The 10873-nt window shown below is 29.1% G+C and overlaps 1 long non-coding RNA gene across 2 annotated transcripts; it reads left to right on the plus strand.

Moving 5' to 3' along the window:
- Window positions 1–3188: 3188 nt before the first annotated feature.
- On the plus strand, window positions 3189–10327 carry LOC147073475 (uncharacterized). 2 transcript variants are annotated; one of them, XR_015070468.1, is made up of 3 exons: window positions 3189–3376; window positions 5921–6143; window positions 8110–10325. It is a non-coding gene; the product is annotated as an uncharacterized LOC147073475 (long non-coding RNA). The 2 variants fall into 2 exon arrangements; XR_015070467.1 differs by having other exon boundaries at window positions 3194–3376; window positions 5921–6151; window positions 8110–10327.
- The last annotated feature ends 546 nt before the right edge of the window (window positions 10328–10873 follow it).

The following is a 10873-nucleotide window of genomic DNA, read 5'->3' on the forward strand; positions in this document are numbered from 1 at the left end:
AAACGATATATTATATTATAATTATTACAAGATTAGTTTTATAAAGGACACGGTTTTTACTAATGAATCTAGTATTTATAATGTACTTATGTCGTATTATTATATTATAATAGAATAATTAATACTTTTCATATTAGAACGAGGCATACCAGCAGAGGCACCTAGCGGAAAAATACGAAGCTTGCAATTTGAGACAATTTTTGATAATAATTTACAATAATTAATTCAACTTATGTACCTATCTGAAAACACTAAAAAGAAAAATATTTATTTTAAATCAAAGATAAACTTACGACAGTAAAAAAATGTGAATTTGTTACATATTTATGTCCATAGTTACGTTGTTATTACATTATATTTTATGGTCATATTTATTATTAAAATTTAGTTTATTAAGTTTTCAATTTTTCACCGTATAGATATTTGACTAATTCATCGTTGTAATATTTTTTATATTTATTTTAAAACACATCGATTTTTATAAAAATATAAATGTGTATAAATTGAAATCCTTTTTATTTTCTTATATCAAATTTTATTTTAGTTATGGTCCCAATATTGAAGCACGATTTGATATAAATAGAAAGGATGCCCCCCGCAAGGGAAGGGGCTGACAAGGCTCTGGCCTGGGGTCCGGTCTTAAGCGGGGCCTCGGCATGGCGGATCAACCAGCCAAGTCAGATAAGCACGCATCATAAAATGGCACAGAGTAAAAAAATGTCTTCAAGCCTAACATTAACTAAATTAACACTAAATATGTGGTTAGTCGATGCGATTTTTGATTGATTGGGTGCCATGTATGAATACTAAAGATAGATTAGATAAACTTAACCAAAGTGGAATTTATCTAGTAAGTTGTGACTCTTGTGATGCCAAATATGTTGGACAAACGGGAAGTTCTTTTAATACTAGGATCAAAGAACATTTAGCCTGTGCCAAAAATGGTAATGAATCTTCAGCTTTTGGAAATTATTTAAGTTTAAATAATCACTCTTTTAATATCAGTAATAATTTTAAAATCCTGCATTTGAATGAGAAATCTATAAAATTGGATAAACATGAAATCCTAAAAATTAATAGGTATAAAATTTTTGCCCAATTCTAATTTGTTAAATGATCAATTATATTTTGTGTCTTCTCCATTATTATACCCTATTTAATATTTGGGATTGTCATAACATAACTTTATATATTGTATATTATTTATTATTTTAATTTTTATTTAATTTTGACTCATTTTTGGTTGTATTTGTTTTTTTATTCGATCTCACTTCAATTGATAATATTGTTTTATTTTATTTTTTATAAAATTTTTATTGTAAATTTTGATTAATTATAATTATTTGTTGATATTAATGTTATGTAAGTGTAGATTGTTTCATATTTTGTGGTTTGTTAATATTTTAAATAATTTGTTTAATGCCCCTGACGTAGTATGAAATATTAATGTCCAATCTCATTAGTTTTAAATTAGTCGTAGTATTATTATGTACCTATTGTTATATTATTTCTATCGCTTTGAATTTTGTTTGATAAATATTGTTTTAAAAAAATGTATTCAGTTGAAAATGTCCCACTGAGGCGGACGAAACCGGTCCTAATATATTAATTAAAGTGGAATAAGTACTATAAAAAAATTGCGTTTTATTAAATAAAAACAACAAACTACCTTTAACCTTAGAGATAGGTGGGGGGGGGGGGGGTCAAAGATCCGAGTCTGGGAGCCCGCTATGGTTCACTCTCTTTGTTACCCATGTGCAGATTTTGGATTATAATTACAAAGGCAACTGCTTACTATGCAGTAAAATCGACTCAACCCAAATGTTATCTCGAAAGCCAGGCCTAAACGCACCTAACTATATTTTTTTTTAAACTTGTAATAGGTCCATATTATTTTTAAATCAGGCATTGTTTTTTCGTGGACCCCTTGATTTTATGTAATGGAAATTGATTCCTGTGTGACTGAATTCGGAAACGTCTCTCTAATGAATAACTTGTGGTAGTAACCAATGCAATAATGTAACGCCCACGATGATCGAACGGTATTGTGTTGTTTTTAATAATGTCGGGGTTTTTGAGTGCAAATCCCGTATTTGATAAATTCACACGTTGTGTTTTTAATGTATGTTTGTACCCAGTTTCCAGAGTATTGATATACTTACTATGTTAAGCATGGTTTGGTAAATATCCATCTCTCGTAAAATACAAAAAATCAACAATTCAATCAAACGTGGTGATATATGTACGAGTATGTCGGTATATAATATAAAGAAAATAATCATTTTCAATAACGTTATTCCTAAACAAATACATACATATTTTGTGGCTAACTGTATGAAAAGCAAAGATGTTGATTTTCAACAAGGTTTTATCAAAATTTGATACTTTAGGTACCTTTAATAATGCAATCACTGCATCCATTGAATAGTTAATGTTGTACATATAAATAATTGACCATCTGATTGAAAATCAACGTTGTATACAAAATATCTCATGACTTTATTTCACATAGTAAAAAAAATCGCATCCGGTGCAATTTTCTTCCATGTAACTTAATGTATTGTATAAATTGTGATGGGAGTGTTAATTACCTCAATAAAAATAAACATCACTAATAAATATTAGTGTGACGTCGCGTGGGGATATGCAGGTCATGCATTGCTATGGGACAACATATTAAGATGGGCGGAAAATGAAGTAACAAAAACGATCATTACAACTTTTGAAAGCATTGACTGACGATGCGGTCGCTTCGTTTGAAATTACCAAAATCTTAGTTTTTAAAAATCACAAGGGGACCTCTAAACTTGTCAGACCTCCATGGACCTAAAACCGCAATTGTTTGAGAATGGATTTCGTGGAAGTGCTCTAATCTAATCCTCAGTCATAAAATAGTCATAATATGTAATTTATTCATGATTGATGTGGCATTTATATATTTAAGATTATAAAATAGGTAGATATTGTAGGTACCTAACAACTTAGCATACTATTTGAGATTAGAAATGAAAGCGGATGGTTTCCATTTGTCATATTGCGTTCTTCATTATATTATTAATACGAAATTGTTTTATATTAAAACAATATACCTAATGACCGCAAGCTTTCCTGACGACAACGATAAGCATGTGAACAGGATGTAGATAAAAGTAATTATTTGTATAAATACCCACATCTTGCAAATTACTGATCATTTGCAATTGTCAACTGACTCTTTCAAAAATGAAGTATTTTATTTTAATTTACGTGATATTGTCTGTGTTTTCCAATGGATTTTGTACAGATTGTACCAACGAGTCTTGCGATAATCATTGCAAAAGTATCGGGAAAACTGAGGGTGAATGCCTTAATTACATCTGCACGTGTTACTCAAAGGGTAATTACTAATAATTATAATATATAAGTTACTTACCTAACTAAATTAACTAATTAATAACTTGTCCATTATTATCACGGTCCTGAAGAGAACGTTTACTTTCCATACATGATTAACACAGACTGATAAGCGTAATGTTATGTTTATCTTATTTTTTTTTAACTTATTTAAAATGTGGAATTATTTTTCACTCATATTAAGTATTTATAATTAAAAACTTATGCAAAATTTTCAGATTACGAACATCACGTCAAAAATATTTTTATATCGAATATATTATAAAATTGTATGATAGTTATTGATATAATTAGTATTGGTATTACGAAAGAAATGATAGTAATAGGTACTACGTTTATTCAAAAAAAATATTTTTAATAAACTGTTTCTTTTATTCAACGAATAAGACACAAGATTTCAGTATGTCACATTATATGTACTGAATATATACACAATTTGAAAACATATTATCTTGCATTTATACAATAGAAAAAATCTTGATACTGGCGCAAATCCAGCAGATACAGGTTCAAGTCCCGTCGGGTGTCGTAATTTTTTCTACTGAACGATTTTTTTCTAATATTATATAAATCCAAAAAAATACGAATTCCACAAACAAATAATTGGCTGTTTCAATGAAATTAATTCTCATAAAATAATACGTACTTACATCATAATCAGAAGTAGATATTATTTATTGTATTAATAATAACCTCTTGTTATTTCAGAAAGTGATGGAAAGTTTTACAAAAACTAAAAAAAATAAAATATTAAAACAAGTAGCCATTTTTTATTTCCATATAATTTATAATGGAACAGTAATAGATACAATATAATTTATATTCTTTTTATAATGGAACATTTATTTTGCATTAAAAATTGTATTATATTTATAATGGAACGTTTATTATGCATTTTTTTATAAAAACAAACAATTTCATCGATTGATTCGCAAACTTATTCAATACAACCTACAATTTAAAAATAAATGCATTTTCACATTTCATTAAAAACAACCAAATTTGTAAAACTAACGAATTTACTGGCATCATGGTAGGTATTTATTAATCAGTCGAAACAGTTAAGATCGAACATTGAGCCTGGTTAGTTAAAGTGTATACAAGATAAACCTAGACAATTAGTTCATGGGTCTTATATTATATTTTTACCTGAAGGAAATCGTTGTTGTCAAAATAAAAACACTGTGGAAAATGCATTTTAAGATTTTTCATACCCTCATACGCTTTATTGTCTTAACATTTTGGATATCAGTTATGAATAGATTAAAACTATGCATTGAGACTGACATATTAGGTAAGTATATGATATTTTTTGTATAAAATCTGTATGTACTAAATTTAAAAAACTGAATATTAGGTACTGTTCGGTTATATGGAATACAGCGGAAAACGCATTTTGAAAATAGCCGATAAACTGGATTATTTGTTAGGTTAACCTAACCAAACCAAACCTAACCTAACCTAACCTAAACTAACCCAAACTAACAAATAATCCAGTTTATCGGCTATTTTCAAAATGCGTTTTGTACAATACAGTCGGCTCTCGTAGTGCAGTGCGTTAGGCGCTTGCCTTCCACCCGGGAGTTCTGGGTTCGATTCCCGGCCAGGACACAACATTATGCGTACTTTTCAAAGCCTGGGTGTTTGTGATTGTTCAAAATTACTAACAACCACCTTGTACGAAAAAGCAAGGACATGGTTATTAATAATTCTAAAAAAAAAAAAACCGAACAGTACCGAATATTATTTTGCAGTCGCAAAGGGTGGAGGTATGCTGTTAAGATTCGACATAAATAGTGCACATTAAACTTTGACAGTCATTTGTATGTGTTTTTATTGAATTGAGACTACATTTTACAGATGCGGTTGGTTGATTTTCAAAAATCAATGAAACCTTGTCTATATCAAACCATAATTAATAGTTTTGGTGTGTTATGGGCTATTCGACAAAATATTGCCCAATTTTTCATTCATACATTTTTGTTTTTGTTGAATTAACAATACATACCTATTACATGCGTGTTGGTTAGTTTTTATAAAATTCATTAAGCCCTGTCTAAACGAAACCACAATATATAAAACATATTATTTTATCTGTAGAATATCCAAAATTATGTAAGTTATAATAACATAATTTTAGATATTTTACGACGATTATTTTTTGACTATCATCTATTATGACTTGGTTTTCGCAGTGTTTAATTGAATTTTAAAAAAGGACCCAACACCATCTGTAAATTGTATTCTTATTTAATATAATATAAAATAATTCTTATTTTAAAATAAATTTATATGACTCGCAAAGTTTATTTTGGACTATTTATGTCAGATCTTAACAGATTACCTTTCGCAACTGTTATTTTGTAAACATCAAAATATGAAGACTTTTTTGTGAATAAGGGCATGAAAGAATACATTCCTGCTACATTTAAACTCCTTCTAACCTTGGACGATTACTATAATATTATATTATTATCTCTAATATAGACATTTCCAATGTTGTAAGTGATGTATTTTTTCTTTTTAGTATCGGAAGCAGTAAGTTTACCTGGTCAACCCCCTGTAGATGTACCAGTGCCACCACCACCACCGCCACCACCACCACCGCCACCACCACCACCGCCACCACCGCCGCCAAAACCAGTGGCCTCTGGAGCTGTTACATCGCTGTTCTGTGTCCCATGGATAGGAGTCGTCTGTTTGCTTATAATTAACATTATTAATAACAACAACCGTTATATAATCATGATGTAAGTAAGTAAGTGATAATGATATAAATTTTTGTAACAAACAATAATATTTTTTTAAAGTTATACTTATTTTGGGCCGATTGGTAGAGAGTGAAATTGAGACGTTACGAACGTGCGCGACAGTATGGAGTTAGTTGCGAATCAGTCAGTTATATACAAACGCAAGTTTGATAGTAGAATTGTTCCGTTGCCTAGGCAACGAATTAATTATTGTTGGCCATTTGCAATCCCTTACGTAAACAAACGATTAAACGTCAGAGTGACAGTTGTTACTTCAAAAATAAAAACAACGAAAAATAATTATATAATTTAGTAATATAAGTTAAAGTGTATAGAAATAAACCAACGGCGCTTTAATAAGCGGCCCCTTTTCTTGAGTGTGTAATTTAACAAGACAATAATTAAGAGCTAGTCTAAGAATCTAGGTTATCACAAGTTTTGTTTTTGTTTTGTTACGCCAAAGAAGTAAAACTCCTAATTCTCCATTTTATACACAAGGCGACTATCGACCGCTAAAGTGATAGTATTAATTACATATTTGTATTGAGGCATTATAATTGTTACAATAAGTTAGCCGTCAAAACTGTATATCTCGCTCTAAATTTTATCACAGCCAAGAGAGGTGCTGTTAAAATATAGCACTTATTGCAATAATTACAACCAACTTATTGTACTTGTTACAATAAGTGCTAATACTTTAATACAAACCTACCCTAAGTTTGATAATATTTATCACTTTAGCGGTCGATAAGTATAGAATAGACCCACTGGGCCTTTAGTGCAAAGTTTTTTTTATTATTTTCTTTAAGTTTCCTGAGTTCACACCTACTATTTAATATAATATTATATTACATAAATCATAGTAATATATCGTTATAGTATGTACCAAGCCTAAGAAAGTTTCTTGGTGGCCTGACGGAAGATCTCTCCACTGCCTTAACCTTAGAGATACTATGAGTATTTTCATATATCACCCCGACATCTCAGTCTAGATTAGAAAAGGGATCTCTTGGTTAGTTTAGTATTTTCCACCCTTGATATATTTCGCGTGAGAGACGATTTATGGTAATATTAATTTGATTTTTACATATTATAAATGGGACGCTTTGAAAAAATACTTAAAATTTAAATTTGAATTTTTGTGTTTACTGTCAATCCACGGTGGAAATGCATTATATTATTAATTTAATTTAATAAAACGCAAATTTTTTATTGTATTTATTCTACTTTTATTTAATGTCTGGACCGGTTTCGTCCGCCTCATAATGACATTTTCAACTAAATGTCATTCTGAGAAAACGCAACATGCATTTTTAATAACAAATTCAAAATTTGACAAAAGCAATCAATCAATACATTGAAGTATCCTATCATATCTTATAAAACACTTAATTAATTAAAATGTATAAACTTGCATATGCATATTTCTTAATACCTCATTAAAAGGACACTAAAACGAAACATTCTTAATTATTAACATAAAACAATAAACACTTACAATACATAACACATTTAATATTACATTACAAAACAAATAATTTATATAACATGATACATAAAATATACAATATAATAATACATTAATACCACTTGATGGACAATCGAGTAAACAGGAGCAGTCATAATAATTATAACAAAATTATGAGTCAAAAGTAAATAATCAATGAAACAATCGATTAAGTTAGGCTAAATCTATAAGACAATCCCGATTATTATAATATAGGATACAGTAACAAAATTGAATTGATCATAAAACAATAAATTTAGAATTAGGCAAAAATTTATACCTATTGATCTCTAGGATTTCTTGTTTATTCAACTTTTAAGATTTCTTATTCAAATGTAGGATTTAAATTTTTTTAATGATGTTAAAAGAATGATTATTAATCATTTATATTTAAATTTTATTAAATCAAATTAATAATTAAAAACTTTAGTAAAATTATTGTGTTTTTTTTTATTATAGATAACTTTCATCGGACTTAATAGTGGGTCAGACGATAGAGCTTCAGGAGTGGTACATAATGGATGATTATAATATTATGAAAATCACATCACATCACAATCCATCACAAGCGGTGCAACAGTGTAGGGTGGTCCAAGGGTTTTTATAGTATACTACCTATTTATAATATCAAAAGTGATAAAATAAGTATAAATAACCAATGAGTAATGACTTTAATGTATGGTGTGATAGGTGATATTTTTAAAATATAAAACTAATGTACATATTATTATGATTTGTATTCTTATCTGTGAAATAATAAAAATATGTACCTAATTGTAATAAATTAATAACAATAGTGAGGAAAAATATTTTAATATCCAAATGCAGATAATTTCACTGATTGCAATTAAAACCGGATGCTTCACTGAATCATTGCAGAATGCATGCCAAACAATGATACCACAATGAACTTACACTATCCATTATAAATAATATAATTATAATTATTTATTTCACTCATTGACTTATTGAAACAGCTATCGGTTTAAAAAAAAATGCATTTACATGACACATTAAATATAATATACACATAGTAATATGTGTATATCAGCGATTCCCAAAATGGGAGGCGCGTACTGTGCAAAGGTAGGCGCGAAAAGCTTAACACAAATGTGGCCACATGTTTGCAGTTCGCAAGTGCATAGTTCATAAAATGACCACTAGTTGTAACCTACATTAAAAAATAGCTCTACAAAATTTAGGTTCTTTGCAAACCTGTCTGAAGATATGGAGACTGAAATCCAAATATCGCGCCTTAGTAGAAAAAGAGAACTTAATATTAAGCAAACACATTCATTGCAAGAAAAACAAATTATTTTGAAAATGAATATATGGTAAAACCTTGTTTATTTTTCTAATTAAGTTTTTTTCCATTTGATATATTAGTACCTACCTAAATTTTTGACTATTTAAAAATGTGTCTGTAGTATTTAATAAAATAAAGGGGGGGCGCCAAGATTAGACTTTTTTTTAAAGGTAGCCGTAGTAACATAAAGTTTGGAAACCGCTGGTGTATATTAGATATTTAACCATGCCCTATCCTAATAGTTATATATCCTCGTTTTTACGAGAAATAGATGTTACCCACATGCTCAACATATTGATAGGTCTATACTCTAGGTCCAAACATACATTGAACAACATGTGAATTTTTTCAGACCCGGGATTTGAAACCGTGACCCACGACAATATATGCCTAAGGCGTAACCTCTCGGCCATCGTAGCCCTGACACATAAGTAGTTTATTGAAATGCAGAATATTTTTTTTTAAATAAGTATATTAACAATTCAATTTAAATATGTAAACCAATCTATAATTTATTCATATTTCTTAATAAATCACTTGCTTTTAAATATAAGTTTGCTTAATTTTTTACAACGTTATTCTTATCTCGTATACTTATTTTTCCGGTGGTTGTTTGTCAGGTACAAACCTTGCAATCGATTTTTAACTAACTTCTCAACTAGCTAGACATTTGAAACTTTTAAAATATATCAGAACACGGTGCGAATGCATTTTTTAACACTTTTAGCCATCTTTAAGTAGAATTGAATTCATTTTCAGTTAATTCTGTTTTCTATGAAAAGTTGTTTTGACACCATTATTGGTTGATAGGGGTCTGGGGTCCTAGCAACTAAATTATTAATATATACGTGCGTTACTATGGAAATCAATATGAATGTCAAAGTGACATTTCAGTATTATTTTATTATTTCTATCAAATACAATTTTTTTGATCGTTTAAACTAGTCAAGTCAAGTTTATATGATTCAACAGAAAATTTAAAAACGTTGTAAGTATATAAACAGTTCTTTTTATCTTGTAATTATGTATTATAAGAACTGTAAAATATCTGTCATGTATATTATGATTATGATGTTAGAATAAATGTATATTATGTTATATAAAATACTGATTTTTTTTTATTTGTTCGTAAATAACCGCGAAATTGAAAATCCTGTTTTTTCATTTAATAAATTAAATCCAATTCAAATGACAATGTAAACCTTTAAACTTCATCTTCAAAACGAATATAATAGTCCTGTATCAGTACCGTGTATAATCCAAATTATTATTTACAATACAAAACCAATAATATCAACACTGTTTATTATTTCAACTGTGTCCCGAAGAGCCAAATTATACACACAGCGCAACCTCCTAGATCTAGAACAATAAATATTGTATCCTTACACCAAGAAACATTATGAACAACAGTATCTAGTACTTATCTGTTTTTATGCCTATGCCGGCAACACACACTCGGCGAGCGTCTCCATTTAACGTGGTGGTGGAATCTGAGCCTCCAAATTTACTAATGGAGCTAATAAAACTGCAATCAAGCATAGAGAATACATGTTCGAAAGAGATAAGCTTGAGTTTTATCAGAAATATATCCTGGAAGATAAATTTCCAAAAATAAAACGACTGGAAATGTGCATTACAGCAGTATTTGGGTCTACATTTCGCTGCGAATCGTAAAAACGAAGTGTCGCAGCAGGTTGCACTATGAAAACACGAATAATAAACTGTGATGCGTGTCGGCTAAATTATTATTCAATATGAAAAAGATATCAAACAATACATAAAAACAGGTGTCACATTAATTATAAGGTAATTAAATATTTTGAATAAGTTCTTCGTTCTATTTTACAACGTTTTTCTTAGCTCGTATTCTTATTTGTCCGGTGGTTCTTTGTCCGGTACAAATCTTGCAATCGT

This window comes from Rhyacophila brunnea, unplaced genomic scaffold (genome assembly GCF_057557595.1).
Source record: "Rhyacophila brunnea isolate RB1 unplaced genomic scaffold, BYU_Rbru_1.0 scaffold_18, whole genome shotgun sequence".
In the NCBI taxonomy this organism is placed as follows: domain Eukaryota; kingdom Metazoa; phylum Arthropoda; class Insecta; order Trichoptera; family Rhyacophilidae; genus Rhyacophila; species Rhyacophila brunnea.